Consider the following 27,539-nt stretch of genomic DNA (forward strand, 5'->3'; position numbering starts at 1 on the left):
CACACGCAGAAATGAAAAGTAATAACTGAACTGGGCTTTTTGGTTGTTGGGGAAAGTTATGATATGCACACGTTGGTTGGTTGGACCTGAGTCCGGCGAGAGATTACTGCTCGGTCACTGATTTTATATTCGTGTATAACGCAAAGTGAAATGGCACAAAATTTATGTTTTATTATCTTCTGTTCTACACGAGTAATAAACAGTGCATGCATGTGTGTGTTTGGAGAGGAGAAAGGGAGACGACGGGCAAAGATTTCTCTGGAAATGCAGCTCCACTACAAAACGAGCCAGGTCGGTGTGTAACATTTATTATTAAGTTGGATCAACATTCATTCCAAAATGTTTTCACGGATATTCATCATTTAGAATTCCAATCTAAAATATTTCATTTTCTGGATTAGTCACCCGGAATAAATTATGCTGTAGGGTTACCCGTATTAAGTGAAAGGCTATATTCAGGCCCATCCTCGAGTGAGTGCATTCCCAGAATTTTGTTTATTACTTTATTTCCATGATGATGTACGATTATTATATCATCATCACCATCATTCTAAAGAATTTCAACTTTATTGGTTCCCTGAAAAAATGTGGCGCAGGAAATCCCTCCTCGCTCCACACATGATCAGGGTGATGAGTAGCAGGAGCAAGTAAGTAAATATCTCCGCGAGACGAAAGAACATGGATCATCATGGATGATGAACTAATCGTAAGCCGAACATTACACAAAAAGTCACGAAGAAGGAACGACCCGACTCAATTTTGTACCAGTTTTATAGGCAGCTTCTCTCTCTCTCTCCCGACCGACCGACATGCTTACTTGATGTGATTCAGATTCCTGCCATTAAAAACTAAAAGTGGGTTCACATGTACAAAAAAAATTCTGGCCGTGCGGCGGAGCTAGGCAAGTTTTGCTCGCGGCTTTTGGTTTGGTGATAATAATCATAAGGTGAAATTTAGATGCCAAACTTTTCCTTTCCTCACTTTACATTTACTTTTAAGAATTTATACGCAATAAAGGAGATGCATATCAGGGCCAGAGGTGGTTGGTTGGTTGGTGAAGGAGCGAGACAATAAAATTTTGCTTCAGTCAACCCTTCCACTACTTTTCTCCGTCTCTCCGTCCGTACTTGATCTACGCCGTCCGTACTAACTAAAACTGAACGAAATAACGTTACGGGTCGCAGAAACAGTTTGCCAAGTCGGGCTTTTGTGGCCGTCTTCTCTCCTTCGCGTCGTATATGGTCGCACTTACCTCACCTCGCTTTCCTCTCGTAGCCTAACTTATTACTCTTTTAATAAGACTTGCTTTATTTCCCTCGTCTAAAATGGCCCCTTCGTGGTAACTGATTACACGCTGAATGTAAACTCTGTCAGATTTTTTTACGGGGACAAGTCATGTTTGTGTGTGTGCGCGCTGTTTGTGTGTGTGGATGTGGATACGAATAAAAATAGACTAGTGTGATTTTATCAACCAGAAGAAAAAGAGAGTCGAGATAATAATGAAAGTGAAAGTTGCCCTAAAATATAGGAAAATTCATAAAAAGATCTTATTAAACTTGTCCATTTCAGTTGAACTACTCCAACATACTACTTTCCATTTAATAACTTGCAGCAGTGGTTTGATGGTGGTTGGGTTGGCTTGGGTTCGTGGTGGTGGTGGTAGTTTTCTTTTTATAAAAAACGGTTTCAAATTAAGGAGAATTTTTGGGAAGGCAATTTGAAGATGAAATTGTCGCCAAGGAGCTAAATCTCTGACGAAATATTAAATTCCCTTTGGACTCAAATTAGAAAATATGTATTTAAATGAAAGGACGGTAACAGAGCTTATGCATTTCCTCCTGGGGTGAGAGAGAGAGAAAGAGAAAAGGTCTTTGCAAGAAGAAGTTTTTCTTCTCTCAAGTCAAAAGTTCCGCAGAAAAGTGAGGAGCTGTTATGCAGCCGCGGTCGGGCTGGTCGCCTTGCAGTGCTCATTTCATTAAATTTGATAAAAAGAATTCGGTCGGAACGGATAGTAAGTAATAGCGAGAATAGAATAACCCAGCATAATTTTAATTTTCGGGTGGAAACTTCCACCAAGAGAGAGAAAGAGCACATGGCATCTTAATGACAGCCAGCTACATTTTTTCCACCAAGCGAAATCAACGACAAGTTCAACTAAATTTGTTAATCAACCCTTCCAAAATATGGTTTACATTACATAATAAATTCGTACAATACTCAACCGACGCAGGGTTGCACGTCACTACTCGTGGAGTTATCAAGATTTTTTTTCCCTCCCGTTTGAACGAAATGGGCTGAATTGGACAATATGTTTGGGTGTAATTCAAGGCAATGGAGAAGAAAATGCCAGTTTTTCATTTTGTTGCGCACATAGCAGGTCTCGGAAGTAGGAGACAGGACGTCATGTCACGTGCATGAATAAGTGTGACTGCTTTCACTAATGCAATCAACATTTGAATAACATTTGAGCTTGGTCGGTTAGTTGTTGGAGCGATATGGGACTGAGAGAGAGAGGAGGAAATTGAATAACTGTTAGGCTCGCCATTTACATGACATTGCTATGATGGCATCCCGTACAGCGTGTAGTACAGGCCCACCCCCCTCAGCTTTCTCCTTCCATTAGCCCAATGTGTTGTGTTGATGTTTGTCAAGATTGAATTGAATTGAAAACCGTTTTTTCATTTCCATTCCATTTCATCTCCTTTCCAAGCTCAGCCACACCCGGGTCTCCCCACGATTTGCTGGATTTTGCTTACGTATGTACGTACGTATGTACGTACGTATTTCGTATGTGGAAGTGCGATCATAAAATGAGTGTCGTTGAAGAAAGTTGCGCACACAAGGGGTGAAACATGGTCTGGGATGAAATTCATGCAAATTTCATAATGAGTGATCCGTCTCTTGTTGACATTTGTCAGTCGGGGTGGTTAATTGATAGCATGTTGGTTGAAAGCAAAGACATGTTCACCGCCAACAGGAATCGCCTAATGCTGTGGGGAAGGAGGAGCTCGAGCTCATTAGCATTTTAAGGTACGGAAGAGGGGGAGATGATGATGAATGAAGTGGGGTGCACTATGTGTGGGCATGAAATGATCTCTGCCCTTCTTGGGCAAAGGATGATGATGATGGTGATGATGAAGCCCCTGCGGCCTAAGTCTCTCCTTTTCTGTTGATAAAAAGGAAATTGTGTGATTATTAGTGAACTGAAAAATGGGATATATGCTCGGAAAAGTCTGTTAATATGGGAATGACATGTGGGATTAAAATTGATTAAATTTCTTTGATTTCAGGTAAGCCAAACTGACTCAGACTGTTCGTCCATGAGGGCTGGACTACCCATTAACAAGTGATGCATTTGAAGTAAAAAGTTCCGCAATAAAACACGACCCCCAGTTTCACCCAAAGGTCACAATTTCTTGAAGGTATTATTTCCCATAAATTACGGACCGGCTCAACAGATGATATTCAGAATTGTCATGCACGCACACACGGGGCCGTTCGTATAATGAAATGAAATGAATCATTTCGGGGTGGTTGAGAGAGAACTATGCATGTTCCTCGTCGCCATTAATTACATAATGTTCTCTCCCATTGAATGAACTAACTTGGTTGGAAATGCGACTAGGAGTACTCGACATTAAAATGAAACCACACAATGTTCAAGAACATTCACTAACCAACAAATATCCGAGTTCATAATGTGACAGAGAAAACGTGTGTGAGTGGATTTTAGCGAATGTGTGGTGTGGTGGGTACACGGAGGGATAAGTGAAATCAGAATCCAACCAAACCCCAACTTACTTAATGCCCCGTGTATGCAGCTCGTTCATTCCTTCCTTGTTCTCTTTGACATTTAGAATTTAGATTGATTTTGACATGGCAAGTAATAAATTACGGGGCGATTCCATCTTACTTAGTGGAACGGGATGAGGAGGAGGAGAACAAAACGACACGCAATTCAATCAATCATTAATAATAAAATGTTTTATTTGTGTAAAGTCTCTAAAATTTGTACTCTTTGAGAAGAAACACAGTGGGCATTTTTCGGCCCGGATTAAAGTTTGGTCTCATGTTTGGGCATGTATATACTCTCCTGCATAAAAAAGTACGGTCACTCCACCAGAATTGATCAACTGTATATTTTAGCGCTTTATTAGTGGACATGCGATGCAACAGCGGAATGGTTAAGTAATGCCAATTTTGTTTGCCAGGAAGTTGTTGGAAATGAGGTTCTACGTAACACACATAATATTCAGTCGTGGAAGACCTTTTTCGCAGAAACTTGCAAATTGATACGAATGCAAGTCTATACCAATTTGCAAAGTATTGATTCATACATACAAATTGGTTTTACACCCCTAAAGTAAATTTCACAAAAAAAAGTAGTGAACAATGGGACAGTTGTACATTTTATTGCTACATGTTACCTAGTAATTTAATGTCATAAAGGGAGTCATTTTTATCGAATTGGCTTTGTATTGACTAGCTCTACTTAAAACTGAAACTATTCTAAGTAAAAGTGCTCAAATATTGTGCTCAATGTTGTGCTGGGCTCAAATAATATTGTGCTCAAATCGATGTCATGCACGTTCTTGGCACGTCTTTATTTTCTCCTTCACACTCGTAGTCGATGGGATGTCGAGCAATTATTTAAAATTCAATATTGACGGCGTCTCTATTGACTTAAGAGAAGAAACGAAATGTTGTGTGACTATGAAGATGATCATGCATGATAATGGAATAGTTGCTAGATTGGGAAGGAAATTGGCAATTCTGAGAACATATCACGCAGCGAGAAAGCGTCATGATAAGGGCGTAAAATCTGTCAGGAAAATTTTGAGCTTTTTCCTAAAATGCTATTTTCAAAAGTCATTCTCCCCCAAACGATATCAACTTTTCCTTCGCATACATATTCCAATCGTATTTATGTAATTTACTCTTTTCCTACGACTACTCCACCCTTTAAAATGTACAATATTTACTGATTCCCCGATTCAAAGTGGGTTGGACGGAGTGTGTGATAAAATATAATTACACAGGAGCCAACCTGAACTGCGACGTTGTATTAAATAAAATTAAACCTCTCTCTCCAAAATTGTAAATATTGATACTTTGCTAAAACGTTGCTTGTTTCGTTCCTATTCTAAAATTACCTGAATTATGGTATCACAATCCCATCAAACATTTAACAACCCTGCCATCCATATTCGTATTCGTATGATGGCTTACTTACTAAAATTGATATCTTTATTCTCTTCTCCTAACGAAGGACATACTAAAGCAAAATAGTAATCAGACTCCTTGTTACCAAAAAAATTGTCCACTTTCCCCATAATTTTCCCATCCAGACTAATTCCAATATTTAAAGCGTCATACCAACATGGTACAGAAAACTCTGTCCTGAAAATACATCCTGCATAATTGTTCCATACATTCAGCACTCATAGAATTGTTGGATAAATGTTATAATTTCCGACATTCTTGCATTACATCATCCACCTAGTCAGTCATGATAGCTGGCTGGCTGGCTTGTGTGTGCGGTGAGGTTTCGTTGAGGCGGATAGTTTTACGAGTTAAAAGTTTCAGTGGAAGAGAAGTCAAAAGCAAGGGAGCAAGTAGATGAAAAAGCTCTGGAGTCAAGTCGAGTGAGTTGAGTTGCGTCGAGTTTTACTGGCCAGAGGAGAAGAAATAGGCTGTCAAGTCGTCTCCCAAACTCTGTATAACCGGCATTGGAACCACGACTTTCGTCCAGTTTGCTCCAACGCTCCAAGCCATCAAGACACCACCACAATTCTCTCCTCGCCTCCTCTCAGCTCACTCGTTCGCTCTCTCAAGTTGAGAAAAAAATTGAACAAAAAACTTTAACTTTTTCGTCCCAAAATCGAATCTGGTTGGTTTTAAGCCAAATAACTTTTCCACATTTCCATCAATTTTTGTAAATACTGGAAAAGATGTTGAAGAGAAATCAAAATTGAGTGGAAATCTAATTTTTCAAGTCGATCCTACCAAAGAGAAACCTCGAGTATTGGGAAAGTCGTCCAAGTTGAGACGAAACTTTGTACATTGATATATACACGGAGAAATTCTCAACTTTCTTTAAAATCCGGTGTGCTCTGTTATGACTTTGAAATCGGTAAAATTATTCTTTTGATCTGTAAATTTGTTGAGAGTTTGTTATTCGGAATTATTTGTGGAAAATATTTAAGGAGGAGAAAAGCAAATTTTGATTTAGTGGTTTCTTTGTAGGGATAAGACTCGTGTTATTGGTGGACTAATGTCCACCGTATCGTCATGTTCTTACAACTGACTGTGTCGTCCTTACTTTTACTTGGGTGTAGTTTGTTCCCTTCTTTCCGTGTGGGAGGGGGTTAAAAAACACTGACATTGCAATTTGTACTCGTACGTGTGCCCGATGATCATGGTGACATCGCATCTAGTTGCAGACATAAATAACAAAATTAGAGTATCGGATAACGAACTAGTTAATTGCACTTTTAATGTCGTGAGTTATTAAACTGATGAATTTTTCGTGTGGAAATGTGAACATCTCTCCCACATACTTACGTAAGTAGCCTTTCCTCTCTGTAAAACTTGGTAATCCAGGAAATTTGTGTGCATACACGAACCCTTGAAAATTCCAAGGCGTTAGTAGAACACCTCGTCACAAGACTAAATACCCGATGGAAACATAATACCGGGTAAAATGTGAATGAGTGATATGTGTCCTCGCTGAATAAGACATAAGAATAATAAACAAGAAATTCTAGCTCCTCCATTATTATTATTCCTTTGTCGGGCGAATCTCCACCGAACAAACCACAACACACATACATACGCACCCGTAATTCCCTCTTCTTTATTGGATTTGTCGTGTGCATATACTGCCAAGTAAGTGAGTGGTGTCGTCTTCTTGTCTTCTACTACTTGTGGTTTGTCATTTGTTGGTGATAACATCTTCACTTGGAAAATAACCTAAAGAAAAACTTGTTGGGAATCTTCAACACAAAAGCGTCGGTAAGTTAATTACGAAATACTTGTTGTTACTCATGCACACAGAGGAACTGCATATTTCTGAGGTTTCTCACTCTATCCATATATGAAACATGACCTTTATACAGAACCCTAATTTTTGGTTAGTCAGGGAACCTACGTACATACATATTTTCTGAACAAACTGACGACCAAAAAAATATCAATATGGGGATAATATCGCATGGATATGTCAATGTGTGTGTGCCTTACTTGTTGGCAGTCTCTATTTTATTCCACCTCAAGAAAACGTACGTATCCACAAAGGTTTTCTCAGGCAGGACTCTGACTTTTAACTGGACAAACAAAAAGCAGTAACTCAATTTCGACGGTGTGTGGTTGTGTTGGTATGTTATGTTTTGTCACAGTGGGAGGTGCACAATAGCTGCGGCGGCTGATAACACGCCAAAATGTGATATTGTCACCAACCATGCAGGCAGTGAGGCCCAGGACGTATTTATGACATACCTACCCAAACCCACGACCCAGATGAAATGGAAAGAGAAAGAAAGGCGTAAAAAGGGCTGCCAACTGCTTTGTTGGCTATATGTATTCAGTAAGCGGATAGTTTCATTACCTTTTCTGCAGTGTCTTGGCTTTGATGCAGAATATATTTATGTGCACATTGTGGCTGCATATGGGACCTCGCGAAATCGCCCGTTGTCTGCAAATCTTAAAGTATTTCTATGCATGCAAACAAGAGAATGATGGGCGTTATCAACACCTGAAAGCCTTTCGAGAAAGACGAATGAAAAGGGCATCAAAATGACAGAGGAGAGTGACACGGAGTAAAAAGAATTCAAGAAAATGTTGAAACTAACGTGTCGTTCGTCTCGAGGAATATTGAAATAGCACAAAACAATCACCACCTCCAGGCTCCCCATACAATGTTTTGGGTACAATAAATTAATAAAAATACCTTAAAAATTTCACTCTTAGAAATGCAACCAATACTTTTTACGGAGGTGGTGGACAAAGACCAAGTACGTAGGTAGACAGACAGTTGGTCGGTATTGTGCCCGTACTGCGATGGGTATAATATGACGAGTCATGAGATTTGTAGGTACCAGGGACGGACGGTGTGGAGTCTTTTGTTGAGAAATAGGAAATAGTAGTAGTAGTTTCATTATAGACGAGAGCCTCGTCCATGCACCTTTCTGCCAGACAGTGTCAATTTATTGCAGCCATAACTCTGTCTATAAATGAGATGTCATTCATGTTCTTGCCTCCACAATGGGAAATGATACTGTCAATTGAGAAGACCCCCTTATTTCCTCAAACAAAATATATTTTACTTGTTGTGTTAATAACAAGAAGTATAAGACTTTCAACACCTTGGACACTTATTACTCGTCTGGTGGCTGGTAATAAGGAGGTATAAGCGACAATCTTTTTATGACGATATATTTTAGACTCTTGCTTCTTAAAACGTAATTTGTTTACTTTTACTTACTTGAAACAACAATGGATTTAAGAGGTGCTATATTTTTCGAGAGGGAAAATGCAATAAAACTTTTTTTCATGGTGAGAATGTCCAGCCATTTTCAGCTCAATGCAGACATTGTTTTAAAACGTGGTACTTACCCGATTACAATCATATTTAGTGCTGTGTATAGCTCCAAATAGTTTAAATTAAGTCAAGGACTTGTAAGATAGGAGATCGGTCTGGAGAGATTGCAAATTGCTCAGAATTTTGCACGTCTTTACTTTTTGGTTTGATACGGGACTTAACCAAATGTGATAGTCTGATTAGGCTGAATTGTTGAACAGGAGGGGTGATGATGTTTCAAATGGGCATAGTTGGGTATGGTCTCTGGTCGAAATATGCCCATATTTATTTCTAGCTTCCCTTATGCGGCTGTTTACTCGATTTTATGTACTTTGCAATGCATGCAGTTATGGTATAGCTGTGAAATTATGGATCCGAGCAAAGAAACGGACTATATATAGACCACTTTATCCTAAATCTGGACTTACCCACCAGCCAAATCCAAACGTGTGTGTGCAAGAAGAGGGGATACAACAAAGACCGAGAACAGTGATAAATTATTGACATTTTCATTCACCGTGGCGAAAATCAAAGCGTTTCATGTATCTCAACCAATTTGTACGTTCGATGACCACACGGGCTTAATTCATCCCATTTTCTTTATGACGTATTTGGTCTGGTTTCCTTATCAGGGATAATTCGCATTCAGTAAGGAGATCTAGCATTTTGGGGGTTCTGAGCTATGTAAGTAGTTCAACCGAGAAGGAAGGGACCTTTACCTTGCACTTTCAGATTTTGATGCCCTTTGGGTACGTTGTAGTACTCAATGAGCCCACTAAAACCCTGAAGTTGTTATATTCCATGGTCAAATTTGCGCTGGCTGCACCCTCTCAAAGCAGCCAAAATCACGAATATGTATCACCATTTTCAGGCTCGCCAAAAATCCACTTCGGATTTTGAAAATTCTTGCATCATCTTGCTCCCAGACAGTTTTTAATTTGACTCTTATGAATTTTTAAAATTTTTCAAAAATTTCCTGTCTTCTAAAATATCAAAATTTCAAACAAGTTGAGTTTGATGATAGGTATGTTAAGGAAACAATCTGGACCACAACTATGAAAGAATTTTAAAAATTCGAGGAAATATGAATTTTTGGTTAAGGTTTAAACGAGCAAATACAGGCCTTTAAACAACATATCCAAAGGGCATCAAAATCTGGGAGTGAAAGGTAGAGGTCCACTCCTCCTGAGATAAGATGGGCGGTGGCAGGACAACTGCTTTTATCAGCAAGTTGGTTATTTTGGGAAATTTGTAACATTTTGCTTTCTCATCATCTCCTCCAAGTCGTTTGGAGAAGGAGATCGAAGGAATAAGAAGATTCTCCAGTTGAGTTCGACACACTGACAAATTCAGTGCAGAGAGTAAATTCCCTCATGATTTAAATGCTCCCAGTGCACCGTTCCACCCCACTTCTCAAAGCATATCGAAAGGAACGACGTACCACATAACATCAAAATTCAGGAAAATAGATCCAGACCCGTGTAAAAATCAATGGGACACGTACCAAAGCAACCAACTTTTCTTAAAACAAATTGGCAACTTTCTCCAGAAAAAATAAACTTGAGCAGACTAGGTACATGCTTATCATGCTAAGATAAAGTACATATAAATGTACGGCATGTGGTGTGAATGTGACAGAAGACAATAAAATAAAACGTTGTCGAAAAAAGGAGCAACGAAGAGGTGAAACTCACTATTCGCATTTTATTACCGTTTGATTTTGTCAATTTTTCTCCAAATGGAGCAAATCTCGCCCCTTTCAATCCCAGCTCAAAATAGATTTTCCATTCTTCCACCCGTTTTTTCTTCAAGCTGGAGGAGATAAAGTAAAGCAAACCAAGTGATGCACACACTCGTCTAAACATGGCAGATACGAAATGGATATGGATGTCTTGTGGCGTTGAATTGGAAAGGATTTGAATCTCTTTGAACAAGAAGAAGATGGAGGTCATGCATAAAATTTGAGAGCGATTTATTCAAAAGCACATATCTAACAGAGGGGAAAATGTTAATTTCACGAATATTTAAGACTTTGTCCCATTTTCCAAGTAAAAAGTGGTATATGAAACAGTGTGAAGGAGCCAGAAGGAGAGAGAGAGAGAGAGCAGAGTCTAAATTGAAAACAAAATCCGATATCCATGTATCACTCACCCACCCTTCGTCTTCGTACTCCTCTTGTCTTGTCTCAATACTCGAACAAGCCACGTTTTCTGAGAGTTTGTTTTGGAACGAGTGCATACATACTTGCTCGTGGAAATAAGACATGAAAGGCAGACGTATTAGTGAGTAAGTATTCAAGTGTATGTATGTATGAGCAAAAATACGCGTCCACAGATTTATACACTTGCCACAAGGTATCAACCACAGAAGTGTAAGAGAGCAGAAGACAGGGCGAAGACGAAGAAATGCACCACTTTTGTTTCATTTTTTATCTACGCCAGATTTGTCATTCTTCTTCTCCTTTCTTCTAATGCGAGTATTTTTACAGCGGCTTTAATGGAATTCCTACTAATGACGCGTATCAACTTTACGTTTGCGAAAATTACGACAAGGAGAGAAGAAGAACTGTTTTTTGCTTTGTGGAACGTTAGACGGAAAAAGTAATCCCGGCACAAGTTTATCGGTGTGATCTGAACGAAGACGTTCCATTGCTCCACACACACAAGACACACACAAAGACAGACACCCACACGAGAAGGGGAGAGAGACGGCTAAAAAGTAACTAAAAGAAGGAAAGAAACAAGTTGGTGAAAGTGTGTTTATTGTTTCTTCTCAAGATCAAGTAGAGATTTGTGCGAATTGTTCAACTCCACTCCTTCGTCCACTTGGAGAAAGTGGAAAAAGAGGAAGTGAAAGCAGTAAAGCAAAAAGTCGACATGGTATAATAGCACCGTAGTTGAGGAGGAGGAGGACGAAAAACAAGACGAAATTCTCCTTTACCGTGCACACTTATTTAATTTGCTAAGGGTAGATTTAAACCAACGCAGTACATACAAGACAGCTATCAAAAGAGATGAAAATGCGAATTTGCAAAATTAAATTGAAAATTAATAAAATCCTTGCTAATATAATTTTCCAAATATTTAAAAGTGATAAAGTAGCCTGGGAGTAAACCCATTATGAACATGGGATACGAATTTCACTTATCATGCAGCACATCTTCCAGATTTGAGAAGCCTTATCCTTGTCCTACATCTGATTTACATCCCATCCTCCCGTTTACTACTCCCACGACCGCTGCTCCTGCTGCTGCTGCGACTTTGCTGAACCCAAATTTACATGAGTAGTTCAATGGGCGAGACAAGCAAGGTGGTTAAGTGGAGTGGTTGATCCTGATTTGAGGCTTAGTCTTAGGATTAGTCATAAGAGATAGAACACTTGCTTCGTGCCCTGAATGAATGTCAAATCACATCTCACTCCTTCCTCCGGATAATGCAATGCAAGCCATGGTGCGAGCCTGCTGCTTCTGGAGAAAGGTGGGCATTATCTCACGACACGACCCACACCAAGACTTCGATCCTACGTAAACGACTGCATCCTGTATTGTAATGTGTACGTCTCTCTCTCGCTTCCCGTCCTTTCTCCTCCAATTAAAGTTATGAGGGCAATGAGGGAAAAATCTTGTGTCAGAAGCCATTTCCTTCCTTCCGCACCCCACTCCCAACACGTCCCTATTGAGAGAAGGAGGCGTGTGATGTGATGGGGAGTGAAGTTTAAAAACATTTTATTTTTATCATCGTGTCTGCAACCCAACCACTTCCCCTCCGTCTTCTTCCTCTGAATAGGAGGGCGTAAAAGTCGAAATACATGGTGGTTGAATGGCACGGTTGAAGATTGTATCACGAAGAATCATGATGTATGGTGGCTCTTGGTTTGGGGTCACTTTCCTGGCATCGTCATGCATACATACGTAATAATAATATCTCTATGTGTGTGCCTATATGGAAGAAGTCTGGGTGGTTGGTTGGAAGTGAAAAGGTAGCCTTGGTGGTGGTTCACCAGAAGCAAACCCCGAATTTCTTCTTGCCGTTAAACCAATTCAGACAGGAGAGAGAGAGAGCTTTATAGAATAGCTAACCACTCAATTGTTCAAGTTTTTGGTTGGGGAGAAGCGAGTCAAGTGGTATATGGTATTCTAGCCTGGGAAACATCTACGTACTTACGTACGTGGCTGGCTAGTGACTGGTTTTGTTGGTCAGCCGGATTTGATATTTGATGTTAATGTTGATCCGGATTGCATAATGGCTTTTATGTTGTTGCCTTTTCCACCCAAATAAATGTCGAGTGCCCATTTTACGAGGGGATGGATTTGCTTTATGTTTGACATTCGGTGGCGGTAAAAGAGGGTTTGCACCACTGCGTAGTACAATGACCGTAGGTGGGTTGGTAGGCATAAGTGGTGGAGTGGAGGGCTCCCCTATTTTTCTGAGGAGCAGGATAATATAATGTGGTGGCCGTGTTCATATGATAATGTTGGATGTGATGGGATGCAGGCAGAAGTCCGGCAGCAGAAACTCGAAGGGTCAGTGTTTTGGGTTCTCCTTGCTCGAGTGGTACATAATGGATGCTTATTTTCATGAGACGCATACTGTGACGAAATATTGAAATGGAAATTTGGATTGTAAGAAGGCATGAAATTGACAATTTCTACATTTGGCTTTACGACAATTGTGGTGTTCCAGCTGGCCAAAATGTGGAACCTAATCGTATTTATGGTTTCATCTTTTTTTACGTTTACTACCGCAAGTGGGCAAGACGTGGTCCTGCTCCACACGACAGAAGCCATGGTGAAGAGTGACCTTTCCTTCTTTGGAGATGCCTCTTCTGCCCATCTCATGAAATTGAATATATTTTCCGTGCATATGAACGAGGGGAGCTTTACCTTTTTGCCTGCAGCTGTTTAGGCCGCCGCGGCAGCAAGTTGCAAATCTGCATTTTAGTCGAACGATATTGATGATGTCGTGGTTTAGCGAATGCATTAGTTCTCGTTAATGAGCTGAATTTCAATGAGTGGATGCGTTCATTCCCCCTCTTTTTGAGTGAAAGATTTGCATTAACTTCTGTCCATTCCTTTTAAAAATAGACACAATTTATTTATTCGGATTTAAAATAATCGCTACTCAAATGTACGGATTTACCATCTACCCACCTCCCCACCCACACGTTTAAGCTCAAGGTTTTGGTATTTGGCAATTCAAGGCGGAGGGTCTGTGAAGCTATCTATAGATTCATACACATGCATTGAGAGGATATTCTCTGACGGAACGAAGTCATTTTTTCTTCCCCTTGGCAATAGAAAATAGTAAAGCACTGAATCAGAAAAGGAAGAAAAGCTTGATAAAACTGGAATCAATTTGGTCCGGAAAGAGAAGCATGAAATAAAAAGATTGCGACCGGATTGGAAGAATCAAACAACTTTCTTGTTGCACTTTCACTGTCAGCACCTGTTTTATTTCCTCTCCTCTTTCTCATCCAGTGAGAGAGTCCGTTCACCGAGCGGAGAGAGAGAAGCAGATGTAATCAAGGAGAGACATTATCCCTACCAAAAAATGCTTCTTGCTACACAACGCTCTTTGGAGAGTGGTCCGAAATTTTGACAATTTTTATCTCTCGTGCACAACATTTGTGGATGTAGTGATGTTGGTGGAACTACTGTTGCTACTGATGCTGGTAGTTTACTATACACGCCAACTCTTGGGTTCGTACGTACGTTCATTCCTCGATCCAACAACTAGCAGAGTGAGTGAGTGGATTGGATTGCTGTCTATTTTCCCTTTCATGCCGTGACTTTCACTTCCGTCCGCTTTCTCTATTTATTGGCCTTCTTCCGTCTCCACTCTAATTCCTCGATACTCTTTCACAATACAGGAGAGCAATATGGGGCACAATGCCATGCAAAGCTATAGGCTCAGCCGAAACGATATGTACGAACCATCGCCCTCGTTCCTTGCTGTACGTTGTGCTTTTCATATCTCACAATCCACCCGCTTGGTTCGCTTGACGGAAGAGAAAAGATTAGGAATGAAGAAAGCACTCACTGCTTCGCTACCTTCTCATTCATCACCGATTTATCAAAGATTCAGAGATACAAAGACATTACCGATATTTGGGCTGACTGCGTTACGCTGGTGAGATAGATGTGTATGCAGTAGTAGACGTGTTGCAGGGCTGTAATGAGGTTGACGTAGGGTGCGATCCTTGCTAAACCCACGTCTTCGATAAAGTGATAACACGAGTGAGAACGGACTAAATGCATGCGGAAATTTATGGGAAATAAATCACTTTATGTTCCCACTCTGCTCTCAGGAATAATTGCGGATAAAATCTCTCAAAATTCGTGGACCAACCGACGTTGAAAACAAATTAGTTCATTTTCCAGTTAAAATTTGAGAGTTTTCCATATCAGAGATTTGTTGCCAAGTTAAGAAGCAGAGAGAAAGGTGAACAGTTTTGAAGTTTTGAAAAGGAGAAGGAAATGGGAAATGGTTTCATGATTGCATGGATGGGTGAATAAGTAGTTGACAGACTACTTGCTGGATGAGAAGGACAACGATTTCCCACCTTTCTCCCTCTTAATTGAAGTTACACAAAGGGAAAAGGCTGCGGCGTGTAGTAATGAATTTTTAATTACTTGTGCGATTATCTCTTTGTCTTTTGTCACCGGCGACGTCGACTTTTCAAACTGAACGAGTTATTTGATTTGGAATCTATTTTTGTCATTTTAAATCTCATGCATGCACAGGAAATGTGGTTTCATCACAAATCTCATGGCAAATCAAAATTGTGTGCTGCATTCCCGGATAATTTGCAGCTCGGAATTGAGTTGAACTGACTTTCCCTCCTCTTGTTCTGTTCAAAACCCGTTTCGAGCAGAAGCAGGAGCAGGTTTTGGTTCGTTGTGCTGCTTGCTCTGCTCAGATTTTGGTTGCTCTTTGTGCCTGCACTTTCATCATTTAATCACTGTCAAGCAAACTTTTTAATAAACTGTCTCAACTCGGTTGGTGGTGATGTTGTGTTGTGAGGAAGGATCAAAAGTCAAGTTGGTGAATGTGGTGATCAAGCTAAAAACAGCTCACATGGCCAACGTCTATGTACTTACTTACATCTGCACCATTACCTCCCACCCACTCACCAACCAACCTCGCCGCCCGGACCCGTTGACAATTTCGTCATGATTTTCTCGATAAAAGTGTAATGATTTGTGATGGTGTGTTTTGTACTGGGGGAAGTGGCAGGCAGTCAGGCAGGCAGGAGAGGAATGTGGTGGTTGGGATACCATCCCCATAAAATATGCAATATAATAACGCCACCTTATTTATGGTGGTGATGTTGACGATAGTGTATGGATGGATAACATTACAGCGGCAGTGATAGTAGTTTTGGTGGAAATAGTCTGGATGCGAGGTCCCTGCATACTTTTACTAGTTTCACTTCTTTCTCCCACAGATTTTGGCCCTCTTTCAATCCTGTGAGTTATTTTGGTGGAGATTAGAGCCAAAATTTTTGCAATGAATTGACCCAAAACTATTTTGTCATCTCTTTCCCTTCTGAATTCATAAGCTTAGAGGGCAACCTCCTCGCTGCCTCCTGCTCCGAGTATAGGCCTCCTCTTTTTGGGAGAAAGTTTCTGGGCATGGTTGATGCGGTGGTGGTGGCAGTGGCATGGAAAATGTTTGTTGTTTTGTACTATTTGCCTACACACACAACAACAAGGGGAGCAGAAGTAGTATGCAGCTTTGTCTAGCAGCAAGTCTCCTCCGCCGCAATGTCACAAGAGATTAATGGATCACGAGGAGGAACCCAGTAGCAGGAGCAGCAGTACATAAGATGGGGATGTTCAGCCTTGCTTGCTTGGAGCCTTGGTTGCCAAATCACAGGAGAGAAAGAGAGAGTGGCAAAAAGCTAAACAAGTGAAAAGAAGATAAGAGTTCAACTTGTGCATTCATTGGTCTTGGTTATTTTATAAATTGAGCTCACTCCTGAACTTGGAGCTTCCAGCCGAATATTCGAGTAATTACTCTCCGAGTTATAATCAACCCGTGAATTTTGCAAATGTCATCAAATCTGGTAAATTCCTTGCCATCTACTTACGAGGGAGACGACTCTTCTCATTCCTGCAATCCTGCTTTTGTACTTGGTGAGGCTTTTGGTTAGGGGAAAGTCTACTACGTACTGCTGTTGCTGCCTGATTTCATTCGCTGTATTTTTTGGCCTAGATTCCATTCCAGCTTTCATGTGGTTTTCTCCCCACATTTCTATTCATTCCCCAGCAGCCTTTGAGTTGAAGGATTGGGACATTGGCAAGAGGAGAGAAAGTTGGCCGTTGGTTGACCAGAGTAGAAACAACAGCAGCAGCAGCAGCCGTAGTGCAAACCAGAGAGACCAGCTGCTTATTTACTTTCGTGGTAGCTTTTTAGTCGTCGTCGTCATCGTCGTTGTGCAGCTACAATATAAAGCTTTGCCACCACGGCTGCTGCTGCTGGTGGTGACGATGTTGTTGATATTACTATTGCTGCATTTATTTAGTTGGTGCAAAGTGGGATGGAATGAAATCCGCTCAGAGAGTTACTTACTTTTAGCCGAATTAGCAGCACATCCGATTTACTTTTACTTTTGGTGTCGGTAATTAAAACTACACTGCGGCTTGAGCAGCTAATGAGCGAATTGTTAGAGAAAGTTGGGGCAACTGCTAAGTAAAAGTTCAGCCTTTCTCTCTGCACCCTCCTCCGGTGTACCATTGACAAAATACTTTACTAATCACGCTCCCTCTGACTGCATAAGACTCGAAAAAGTGGAAAAAAGTAGCAGCATCAGTACAAAGTCCCCTAATTAAACTGGAAAGCGCCAAATGACGAAAGTACATACATATGTATATAGCAAAGAAGAAGTAGAAAACTATTACACAAATTACCCACGCACTGCTGCTCAGCCATGTATCCATATGTAGCCAAGAGGACGGATCGGCGGAATAAAAATAATATGCTCCAACGATCGCGATGACGAAACCGAAATGGATAGCTGCATTTGACAGAGGAATAAAAAGAAGAAGATCACACCGCCGCCACCACCAACCATACCAACCAATCCATTATTATTATAGCATAATTTTTTATTTCGACAAAAGTTTTAAGCTTGCCATTCTTTGTGTGATTGTCATTTGGTCCGACTTCTGAGAAATGGTTGGGGAGGAATTGGCCACAAAGTTAGTTGGCTGCTAATGTTGGGTCATACCAGAGAGACAGGAAGAGAGAGAGAAAGAAAGAAAGTAGGCAGAGTTTGACATGGTTCACTTGGCTTCATCTTCCAACGTTCGGTACGCGAGTGTGTGTGGTGGGTGGCTTGAATTGGCAGGTGATGGAGGATGCAAGAATTTTGTGTCAATTCTCCGCACCTAAAGTTTGCACTAATCCGGATTTTGGAATGTTGTAAAATTTCATAAAATCAAAACCACGTACCGCTGCGTGCCATCATCGTCGTCGTCATGCTTTCCTCGTGGTGGAAAAAGTCAGAAGAGAGTAAAAGTCGTTGTTGAATGTTGAAAGTTTTAGGAATTTTTACTTTACTTGGAATGAAGCGGAGCGTATTAAACTGAAGGATATTGCATTACATTACTGTTGGTGGATGTAATGTAATGTAATGGGTTGGATATAAGAGATAAAATAGGTCGTCCTCCTCGGCGTCTCTTTAGTCGCAGTTGTCTCCGCTCTAGCTAAATCGCATTACTTCTCTCCAGCACCACCACCACTCTGGCCTCGTGGTGCTTCACCGTATTTCCATCCACCAACAACTGCTCATTGACATCATTGCTGCAAAATAATCCGGGCGCAGTTAAATCTAATTTTAAAAATTACAATGCTCAAATTTATAATTTCCGAGAAACGACGACATACTTTGTAGATATTGTGGGACACAACACAAGGCAGAAGAAAGGAGTGAATGGGTTGTAAAGATGGAGAAAGGTGTAAATTTAAGCTGGAGAAAGTCAACTCAAGTTTCCCCAACAGCTGTGTTCTCGTTAGTTATTACCAGTTGTAAACATAATGGCACTCACCATACCGCCACCAGCCAGCCAGCCAGCCAGCCAGCCAGCCATGGAAGCACACATCAACCAAGAAACCATTCTCTCTTACCTCATTCCTTTCCCAGCCTTCCTTGCCTTCTACCTGCTGCTGCTGCTGGTGGCCATAGGAAACGTGACCCCCTCATAAAATTTTAATCCCACACTAAACACAAACTGCCCAAGTTTTAGAGTTTGGTATTAAAAATATTGACGAAATTGTCCAATAAGGCGGATGCGTAGGGGTCACTTTACATTGATACTTGGATAGTTTTTTTTAGTCGTGAGGATGCCCTTCAACCAACCACTCACTCGAACGTCCTGGGTGGTGGGGGTGTGATTTAGTGTGATAAAGTAACCAGCCGTCATAGAGTCCTCCAGCTGGAGAAAGCAAATAGTTTGTGTGTGCAGTGAGAGGAGAGCAGAGACCAAATACCAAACCTCCGAGTAGAGAGAGAGAGAGAGAGGAAGAGAAAGCTGGAGTTGAAGTGAGACCAGAAGAGATAAAAGGCGAGGGAGTCGTAGTAAGTGGGTAGTGTGGATGTGCATTCAGAGAGTGAAAGTCCTGCTGATGTGTTGTTATACTTATACCACGACCACCACGGGAAGAGGAAGGAAGAGGGTAAGAGTAGTATGGATGGTCGTAGTAGTGGTGCTGCTGGTGGTGGTGGTGGCAAGGCTAGAATTTTGTATAATATTGACTCAAAGAAAACAGTATCGATCTGGTCCTGCCGGTTTTCGGAGAGAGCAGGCGAAGAAGAAGAAGAAGGGCCAGCAGCAGCAGCATCAGGGCTGCGTTGAGCACATTCCTTCCTTTCTCTCAATGCGACAGACGGGATAATCGGTCCACCACCACGTTCACTACTTTCCTACAACCAACATTTCAAGATACATGACATACCAGAAGAGGAAGGAAAATATGCACAACTAAGTAATTGGAACTCGCATAAAAAATACGCTATTAAATATGCAGCAGAACAGAACAAGGTGCAACTGACTGCTGACTGAGAGAAACAAAGAAAAAGAAAAAATTCAATCTCAGCTTCATGTTGGTTTAACCCTGGTTTCGTTTATCTTTCCATCACGCAGCCATTGTTTTGACGGGCAGAGAGAGAAAGAGGAGTTCATCTGATCCAACACTACAGAAATGTGTAGAAGAGAACATGTTACTGTCCGCGGTAGTGGGCGAGTGGGTGTACGTAGGCAGAAGGTATCATTATCATTTCATTCCCGTTGTGTGCATAACCTAACTTTGGGAGGGTATCACCTTCCGGATGATCTCGTTGAATTCCACTTATCCATTCTCCAACCGGGTTAATAACTCTGTTAATAACTCCCAACTCTGCAAAAGGGATACAACAGTGTAAATAGTTGAGGGAGAGAGGTCCGTCCATCCATCCATCCATCCAGGAGGAGGAGGAGGGGAAGAGAGGAACTTTTGTTCTTGAGGATGCTATATTTATATTTTGTCTTAAGTATATGTAGTCGTGGTTGTGTGGCGCCTGGAGCCATAATGCTCCAGCTATCTTCATCCCGAACTACGTACGTACAGAGAACGCTTCAGTCATCGCACATTTCCATATTGCACCACAAAACCAATTTGAGAACACCACACACGTGGTTGGGTAGCAGTGTAAGGAGGTTTTTATTAAAGTGAGCGAGGGAAGGAAAGACACTTTACCTCGAGAGGCTCGAAAAAGATGTTTTTATGCTGCTCCTACTTTATACCGAGAATATTTGATGAAATGAAATCCGCCAATATTTAGAGGAGGAGGAGAAAGTGGAGGAAATTCTCTTTAATCCTTCCATTTCCTGTCGAAGGGAGAGAGAACCACACGGTTGCTGGTCCATGCAGCAACACCAGAGTCCACAGGTCCCAAGTCCAAACACTGTCGAGAAGGACCACTTTTTCAAACCAAAACTTGAATTCTGTGTGATCAGAACTCTTTCTAAGTAGTTTTCACTCCTCTCTCTCTCGCCAATCAGATTTTGTTGGCAGGGTTCTGGACTTTTGCAGGATGTGTAATCGGCAGTTGAGTAATTTACTAAGATGATGATGAAGATGAATTCTGCTGTTGATTTAGGGAATTATTCATTAACCATTTCCCCATAGCTTTACTTACTGCTAATTCTCTTATTTGCTTGCTTGAGCTGGATAAGAGAGATGATGACACGATTTCACCAGGCTTCAAAATTTTACTAAAAACATGCAACCAGCCCAAAGTTTGCTCATCATTTTGAAAATTATTAATTATTTCATTCCTTTTCCCACGATTGCGCAAGTCGTCTACCTTTTCCGTCTGCAAGAAAGTCAGTCAGCGTCATATATGTACGAACAACACTGAAGTAGGAGTAATCCAGCAAGAAAACTTAATGGTGGAGCGAAGGGCTAAATCTCATTAATACCCGACCCACTCACTCCTCTTCGTCTTGTGTTCGCTTTTCCTTTCGCAAAACTTTTCATCTCACTCATTCCGCCCAAGTAGAAAAAAACAGTTTTACGTAGCAGGAGAGGAGAATGAAAGAGAGTGACACGACTGCAGTTGAATGCACACTAAACAACTTTTCCAAATCAGTGAAAAGAGTTGATTTCTACCTGCTGATTTTGTGATTTCTCGTCCTCCGTGTTTATTCTGTTCATTAGTAAGATATTCCTTTTCCCATATTGGACAGGTGGTCTTGGTGGTGGTGACAAAGTGAAAGCAAACACATTTCCAGATAACTAGTTTTGCCCCGTATTTAATGCAGTGAGTGAAAGAAAATGCAGTGAAAAGCTGGAACAAGTAGGCATACACTGGGGCGACCTCATGGATGGCATGGCATGAAAAGGCGGATGACGAGGACGACTGGAATTGAAGGAATGGCGTGATCAAGCAAACTACAACTGCTACTACGACGACCAGGAGTGTACGACGACCGACCTACCGACTGGTCCGTCTGGCATTAGTCCACCGGTCCGTGTTCAATAACTTAATGAACTGAGGGGATAACGTGTAGACTAACAAAGAGATAATACGATTAAGGATTTATTGGTCGTTTCTTCTTCCCTGCTAGTTGGGATGAACGATCCTGCCAATGCATCCATCCACCCATTCAATACCTGCCTGCCCTACATGCTGTCCTGGTTAGGTACACGTCATAAAAATTAAATTAACTTTAATTACGGAGGTGTTAACTAATTGTGGATTTCTGCGTAGTCGTATTTCGAAGCTACATACATGCATATAGGAGAACACGGAGGGTATTTTGTATGGGTGTAAAGAGCGACAAAGAACATCCTGCTGTTGTGCTTTCACATAGCGAGTCACTCGTCTCTCTTTCTCTGCATGCATGCCAGAGGAGGGAAGAGGGAGAAGTTTACACATTCGCATGTGGGTTGGTTGGTTGTTGGGTCTGTTTGCATTTCTCTCTGTTCCAAACTCTCTCTGAATGTGTGTGTGTGTTATGGATGTGGAATGGTAATCAATAATGCAGCACTTAAACACGTTCTCACTGACTTGTTGGGCCAGAGTAAACATGAGGCGGCGCTTTCTTCCTCCTTCTTCTCTTTGGGAAATGGGTTCTGCTTTTCTTCTTGTTCTTCTTCTTCTCTCCATTCCTCCTCTCGCTGCTCCGTCTTCTTCTTTCACCAAGAATTTCGCAAATTGCTTGAAATGCACCGAGTGGAGGAAGGAAGAAAGGAATTTGCTCAGATTTCTCTTGGCAGCAGTGTTTGAAAAATGTGCCGGTGTTTGTCTGTGTGTGTGGATGTGTGTGTGTGAGTGTGTGGGTAGTGAGGACTTCTAGGCGAGGAGTAAAGCCAGCGAGCGAAATCAGAGACAAAGCATATTTACAAAAGCACAATGAGATTCCAATGCTCTCGTTAATAATTCATCCCCCCAGATTTCTCTCACCCTACCGCAGCATGTAATGTCTGGTAGTGTTGCTTCACACCACGACCACCACCACCCACTCTTCACCACGGACTATTATCGTGGCGGTGGTGGTGCTAGTAGTGTACTACCCACCAAAGTACTACATCTTTATTATCCGAGTCCACAAGTGTCACTCCCACTTTGCCTTGAGTGATGCCAACCGAAACTAAAAACCAGGGATAAATAAATCACTGGAAATCTCGCAATGTGATCTTTGACTCGGTGTGGAGGGAATTACCATAAATAAATCAAGTTTTGGAGACAGAAAACCTACATAGATGAGGGGCCGGATGAACATATGCATAGTCCATGGTGCGGAGTATATTGAACAATTTAGAGATTTATTGTACCACCACTTCTTTGATTCTATAGACTGACAGAGAAAAGTTACAATATCTTCTTGTCCCCCTTAAAAATAAGGACGGAAGCAGGAGTAAAATCTGATTTGGGCCATGTTGCCCCACTGTATTCGCAAAAAAAACGGCATGACCATCAAATCCGTAAGAGTTTGGATTTATTTGAAATATTTCCGAGTTATCGGCAGCCGTGGTGGAGACCTACTTATTGTTGTATAGGAGAGCCAGCCAGGCAGTTAGTGTATGTGTGTGTACAAAGGGAAAGTACATAATAGAAGAACACGCTTGACCAGTTCGGAGAGAGAGAGAAAGGGGAAAGCTTTTTTCTTCTCCTTCTTCTCGTCTTGCTCTCAAATCCGACATTTTTTTCCGAGAAGAAACTGAAGTTGCTTTTCTGCTAGTGCTTCCAGTAGTTGATGGGTGATATTTTGTGTGTGATCGACCCAGTTGAGTAAAAGAGTGGCAGGAAGAAAGAGTAAGGGAGAAAGACACTCGGTTTTTTTTTGCGGAGAGTACGTAGAAAGTCTTCTTGTGTGTTAGACTTGTATCTCAAAATGGGATATTATGACGACGAGAGAGAGAAAAACTTGTACCAAACTACTTTATCCTTCCACCTGTTTTTTTGCACTGTATTTCCGATCCGGCTATTTTCGACCCGAGTGATTCGAGATTTGAATTTTTTGCAAGGATTTTGATCCTTCAATAAAACGGAAGAGTAATCAAGTTCATGATAAAGTGCAATGTGAAGAAGAAGCGTAAAAGGGTGTTATGCATGGTTCTTGTAATAAGAAAATGTTAATGCAGGGAAGCAACAATGAGGTTGGATGAGAAGGTAACGCCCAAAAAGTTTGTAGATCGCTGACATGCTATTTATTCACCCGGGTTTGGTTATTTGCTTCCTAACCTGGCACGGGGACGAAGATGGTTTGATACGGTCATCATCATGATAAGCAATAGTAATAACATTCTGTCCGACTGTTCTGTCTGAAATTTGAAAGGGCGAAGTGGCAGACATGCGAGGCCAGCACCACTTTTACCCGTACAGACATATCTAAATGCTTTCACTCAGTTTTCCATTAAAAATTAAGGGATGTCGTCGTCCGACTAAAATGGGAGCGAAAAAGCAAATTCAATGGATACATGTTGAGTTTACGGAGATTCTTGTTCAGTCTCGACGATAGTTTTGAGTCTAATAACAATCTCCTCTCTCTCCATACTTGTCGTCGTATTTGCACAGATGCACATTAGCAGAAAAGGAGCTCATGTTACCCACTTACGCTCCTTGGACTTGATAAGTGTGGATAAATAAAGTGAGAGGAGGCAGCACGACGACTCTCACTACTGTTTACTGAGAAATAGGAGAAGTCCGTTTTCATTTAATCCATGTTATGTCATGTGTCTCGTATGTTGGTGCAGTTGGTGGGATAAACGCATTAGTAATAAGTGGACTCGGGTTACTCTCTCTCTCTTACTCGAGTAGGATGAGATAACGTCTCTCTCGTCGTCGTCGTCGTTGTCTTTGTGATGGTTTTGGCAAGTAAGGAGACGTGCGGTTGCATAAAGTTAGATAAAAATAAGGACGACTATGTACGCTCACATTCTGGATCCGTGATTGCTGCAGCAGTTTCATAACAACAACAATGTGGGAAGACGAGGACGACGGAACAATATAAAATTTTATAAAGGTTAGTTACAACAGTCCGTACCGTCTTCATCCACAGCCAGCCATACTCGATTTGTCCTGGACCTGGCACAGCGGGACGTTACATGAAAAAAAAGTCCGAGTAGACGAACAGGTTGTGGTCAGCAGGAGGCTTACTCTTTTTTCTCATGGGGAATGAAATGCACAACACACCTACCTTCGCATCCATCCACCTTGAATTTCAAGTTCAAACCGTGTCATCCCGAATTCATTCGCAGCCATATTTCAGCCATGATAACTATGTTAGTGTCATAAAAATCAGGAGAATTTTGTGCACCCTCGTTCCCAGTGAATATGTACAATATCTGAAATCCTTCCCATTTATTGCTGCATATTGGATTCTTCATGCCACCACCCCACCATTCTCCACTTACTGCTCATTCCATTCCTAATTGTGACGATGATGACAAATATTTATCCAGGGTAGAATGTAGTCAAAATATAAACATTTAATTAAACTTGTGAAAACAAATAAAAGGGTTGAATTCATTACTCTGATCGAAGGGAAAAGTGTGACGTGGAAGGAAAAACACTTACGCCACGCACCCTCTACAACACACATATATTTTCCTGAATGGCCCAATATTCAAATTTATTTCATTTCGGGGTAGTCTTCGTCTGGTGGCTGGTTTTCCTGATAAGGGCGACGGCAGCCTCGTAGTAGTGATGGTAATTATGCTCTCTCTCTCTCTGGATGGATGGAGAAGATGCGAGGAGGAGGAAGAAAAGAGTTGATCCGAAAAAAGGGCCCAGGACTCCCGCTGATTGTTGGTGGGATCAGCAAGGGGTCCCCTCTCCTCCTCCCCACAAAGAGGGAAAGAATTCCAATTCATCAGCCACGACCCTTTCCTCTCGTCTTAATGGCTGTGCGATGCATTCTACTCTTTTTTATCCATCATCCTCCTCTTGCATAGTAATGAAGCCGCTCAAATATTATTATTTATATTTAATGTTTCGTCACCCTGCACACGTAAGCGATCCAACTAAATGTTGTCGTAGTCGGGGAGATGATAATAATGATGGCGGCGGCGGTGTCGGTGGTTGGTGGGGGATCACTGCTCGTTATACGTGGCCAACGTGGGAGCGTGGTGGGAAGTGTGCATGAACTTGTCATGTCATTTTGGGAGGTGGGTGGGTGGATTGTTTTCATTGCCATGAAAAATCTTTGCAATTGAGTGCTGCATTTGGAGGTAGGTAGTGGATGAAAATGGAAATACAGAACCTGGGAATAATAATATCATGTGTAAAAGTAAAAGAGTTTGGCCCCTTGGTGAGCTTAAAAAAGCATACTCTTCTCAGCATATAAATGTATACTCAGTCATCTCTCCAGCTTTTCTTCTTTGTTATTTTTATTATTCAGCAGAGACAAGTTTGATGAGCTTGAGCTACTCTGGTGAATGTGTATGAAAAGGATCAAAATTTGGAAGGAAGGAATAAATGACACTACTGCATACTCCTGCTATCCAGCTACAGACACATCTTGTATCCAGCAGTTTTGTGTGAGTGAGGCGAGTTTTTTTCAGTTCTCGAGTGCATTTTGCTTCGTAATGCAACAACATCAGCAGAGGCCCACATAAGGGAAGGGCATGGATGGATGATGGCATAAATATTGTGAGTCCATGTACATACGCATGGGATGGGGCTATTCCGTCTCAAAAAATCAACCTTTTTCTCCTTTTCGTACTGGAGATGTGGTGGGTTGGTGATGGTGGGGAAGCTTAACTCTTTATTTCTTGACAGACACTTGCAAACAAAAGAGAGAGAGAGAGAGAAGTGAGCTTAAAGTCGCTTGGTTGGGCAAGATGTATTTGCTGTGTGGCAAAGTGAGATGAACTCTAAAATGTTTTATTTCTAAAGTTCCCGTTTGTTGTAAAGTGGTAGTTTCCTTAACCGAATTATTTTCATGCCTTTTTGATATCCGTTACAGCCAGAAATAGTGAGACACATGTAGTGAGTAAGTAGCAAGGATATGGCGATGACACGGATTTTATGACATGATTTTGGTTCCCCGGATTTCTTAATGACAATAACAAGAGGATTACTTATGAGTACTTTGCTCCTTTAAGTGGTTGAGTGAATGTGTAATCCTCTCCGCCTTGGATTACGAATAAGCAGGAGGAAAAAAGGTATAATAAATTGTGAATTTGTTTAATTGAGCATTTCCCACGCATCCAGCCAACGACCAACCAACGAACCAACTTATTATTTAATCCAACTGGACTCTCTTTCTCATTCTTATCGAGCTGCGTCCAACAGATGTTTGTTCATGAAATAATTCATATTCATTCTCCAACTTGTTCAAAATTCCACTTGATTGACGTGTATGTTTATTCTGCTTAAGCTCTATCCTCCATTATTGTGATAAAAAACTGGATTCTTACTTACTTATTCATCTTAAATCTTGTCTCTCTTTCTTATTTTTTATACAAAACGATAGAATAAGTAAGTAAAACACTCGCAAATCCCAGCATTTAATTGGACACTTGACTGGTTATTATGAACAAGGAGCGGACGTACGTAAACATGTATGTAGAAATAAGAAGAAGGAGCAGCTTACAATCCATGTGCATATGTACGGTTTGAGGATTTAGATGGAGGCGGATAGAAATAGAATTGAAAATAAAATGCAGATTGATCTCTAACCCTTGGCCCCAATTTATTTGTATCTCTTCCAGTCCTGATTCGATTTGCATAGCATTACTGCTACATACGCAGCCTATTGCCTTTCCCCATATATTCCCATCTCAGCAGCTGTATGCAATTCCAATTCCGAATAGATTACTATCTCATCCTCCTCATCGTGGTAGGCAGCCCTTCATTGGTTTGCTGGTGGATTGGGCGATGCAGCTTCAGCCATTCGGCCGATGGAGAAATTGGGATCGTAATGTGATCGAGAAGAAGAGGCTGCGAATTTTGTTCGGATATGAGATGA

The 27,539-nt window shown here is 41.3% G+C and overlaps 1 protein-coding gene across 4 annotated transcripts in view; it reads left to right on the forward strand.

Annotated features, from left to right (window-relative positions):
* Positions 1 to 27,539, forward strand: part of LOC110851245 (protein O-mannosyl-transferase Tmtc3) — a 114,533-nt gene that overhangs the window by 36,125 nt on the left and 50,869 nt on the right. Inside the window, exons 1-2 of one of the 4 annotated variants that reach the window (XM_035852616.1) lie at positions 5,747 to 6,133; positions 6,247 to 7,014. The exons of 1 other annotated variant lie outside the window; for it this stretch is intronic. The gene's annotated coding sequence lies outside the window, so the exon portion shown is untranslated. Of the gene's footprint in view, positions 1 to 3,290; positions 3,423 to 5,746; positions 7,015 to 27,539 lie in introns of those variants that run through there. 2 more of the 4 variants (XM_035852617.1, XM_022098946.2) reach the window with 2 other exon arrangements.

This window comes from Folsomia candida, unplaced genomic scaffold (genome assembly GCF_002217175.1).
Source record: "Folsomia candida strain VU population unplaced genomic scaffold, ASM221717v1 Fcan01_Sc006, whole genome shotgun sequence".
NCBI lineage: Eukaryota > Metazoa > Arthropoda > Collembola > Entomobryomorpha > Isotomidae > Folsomia > Folsomia candida.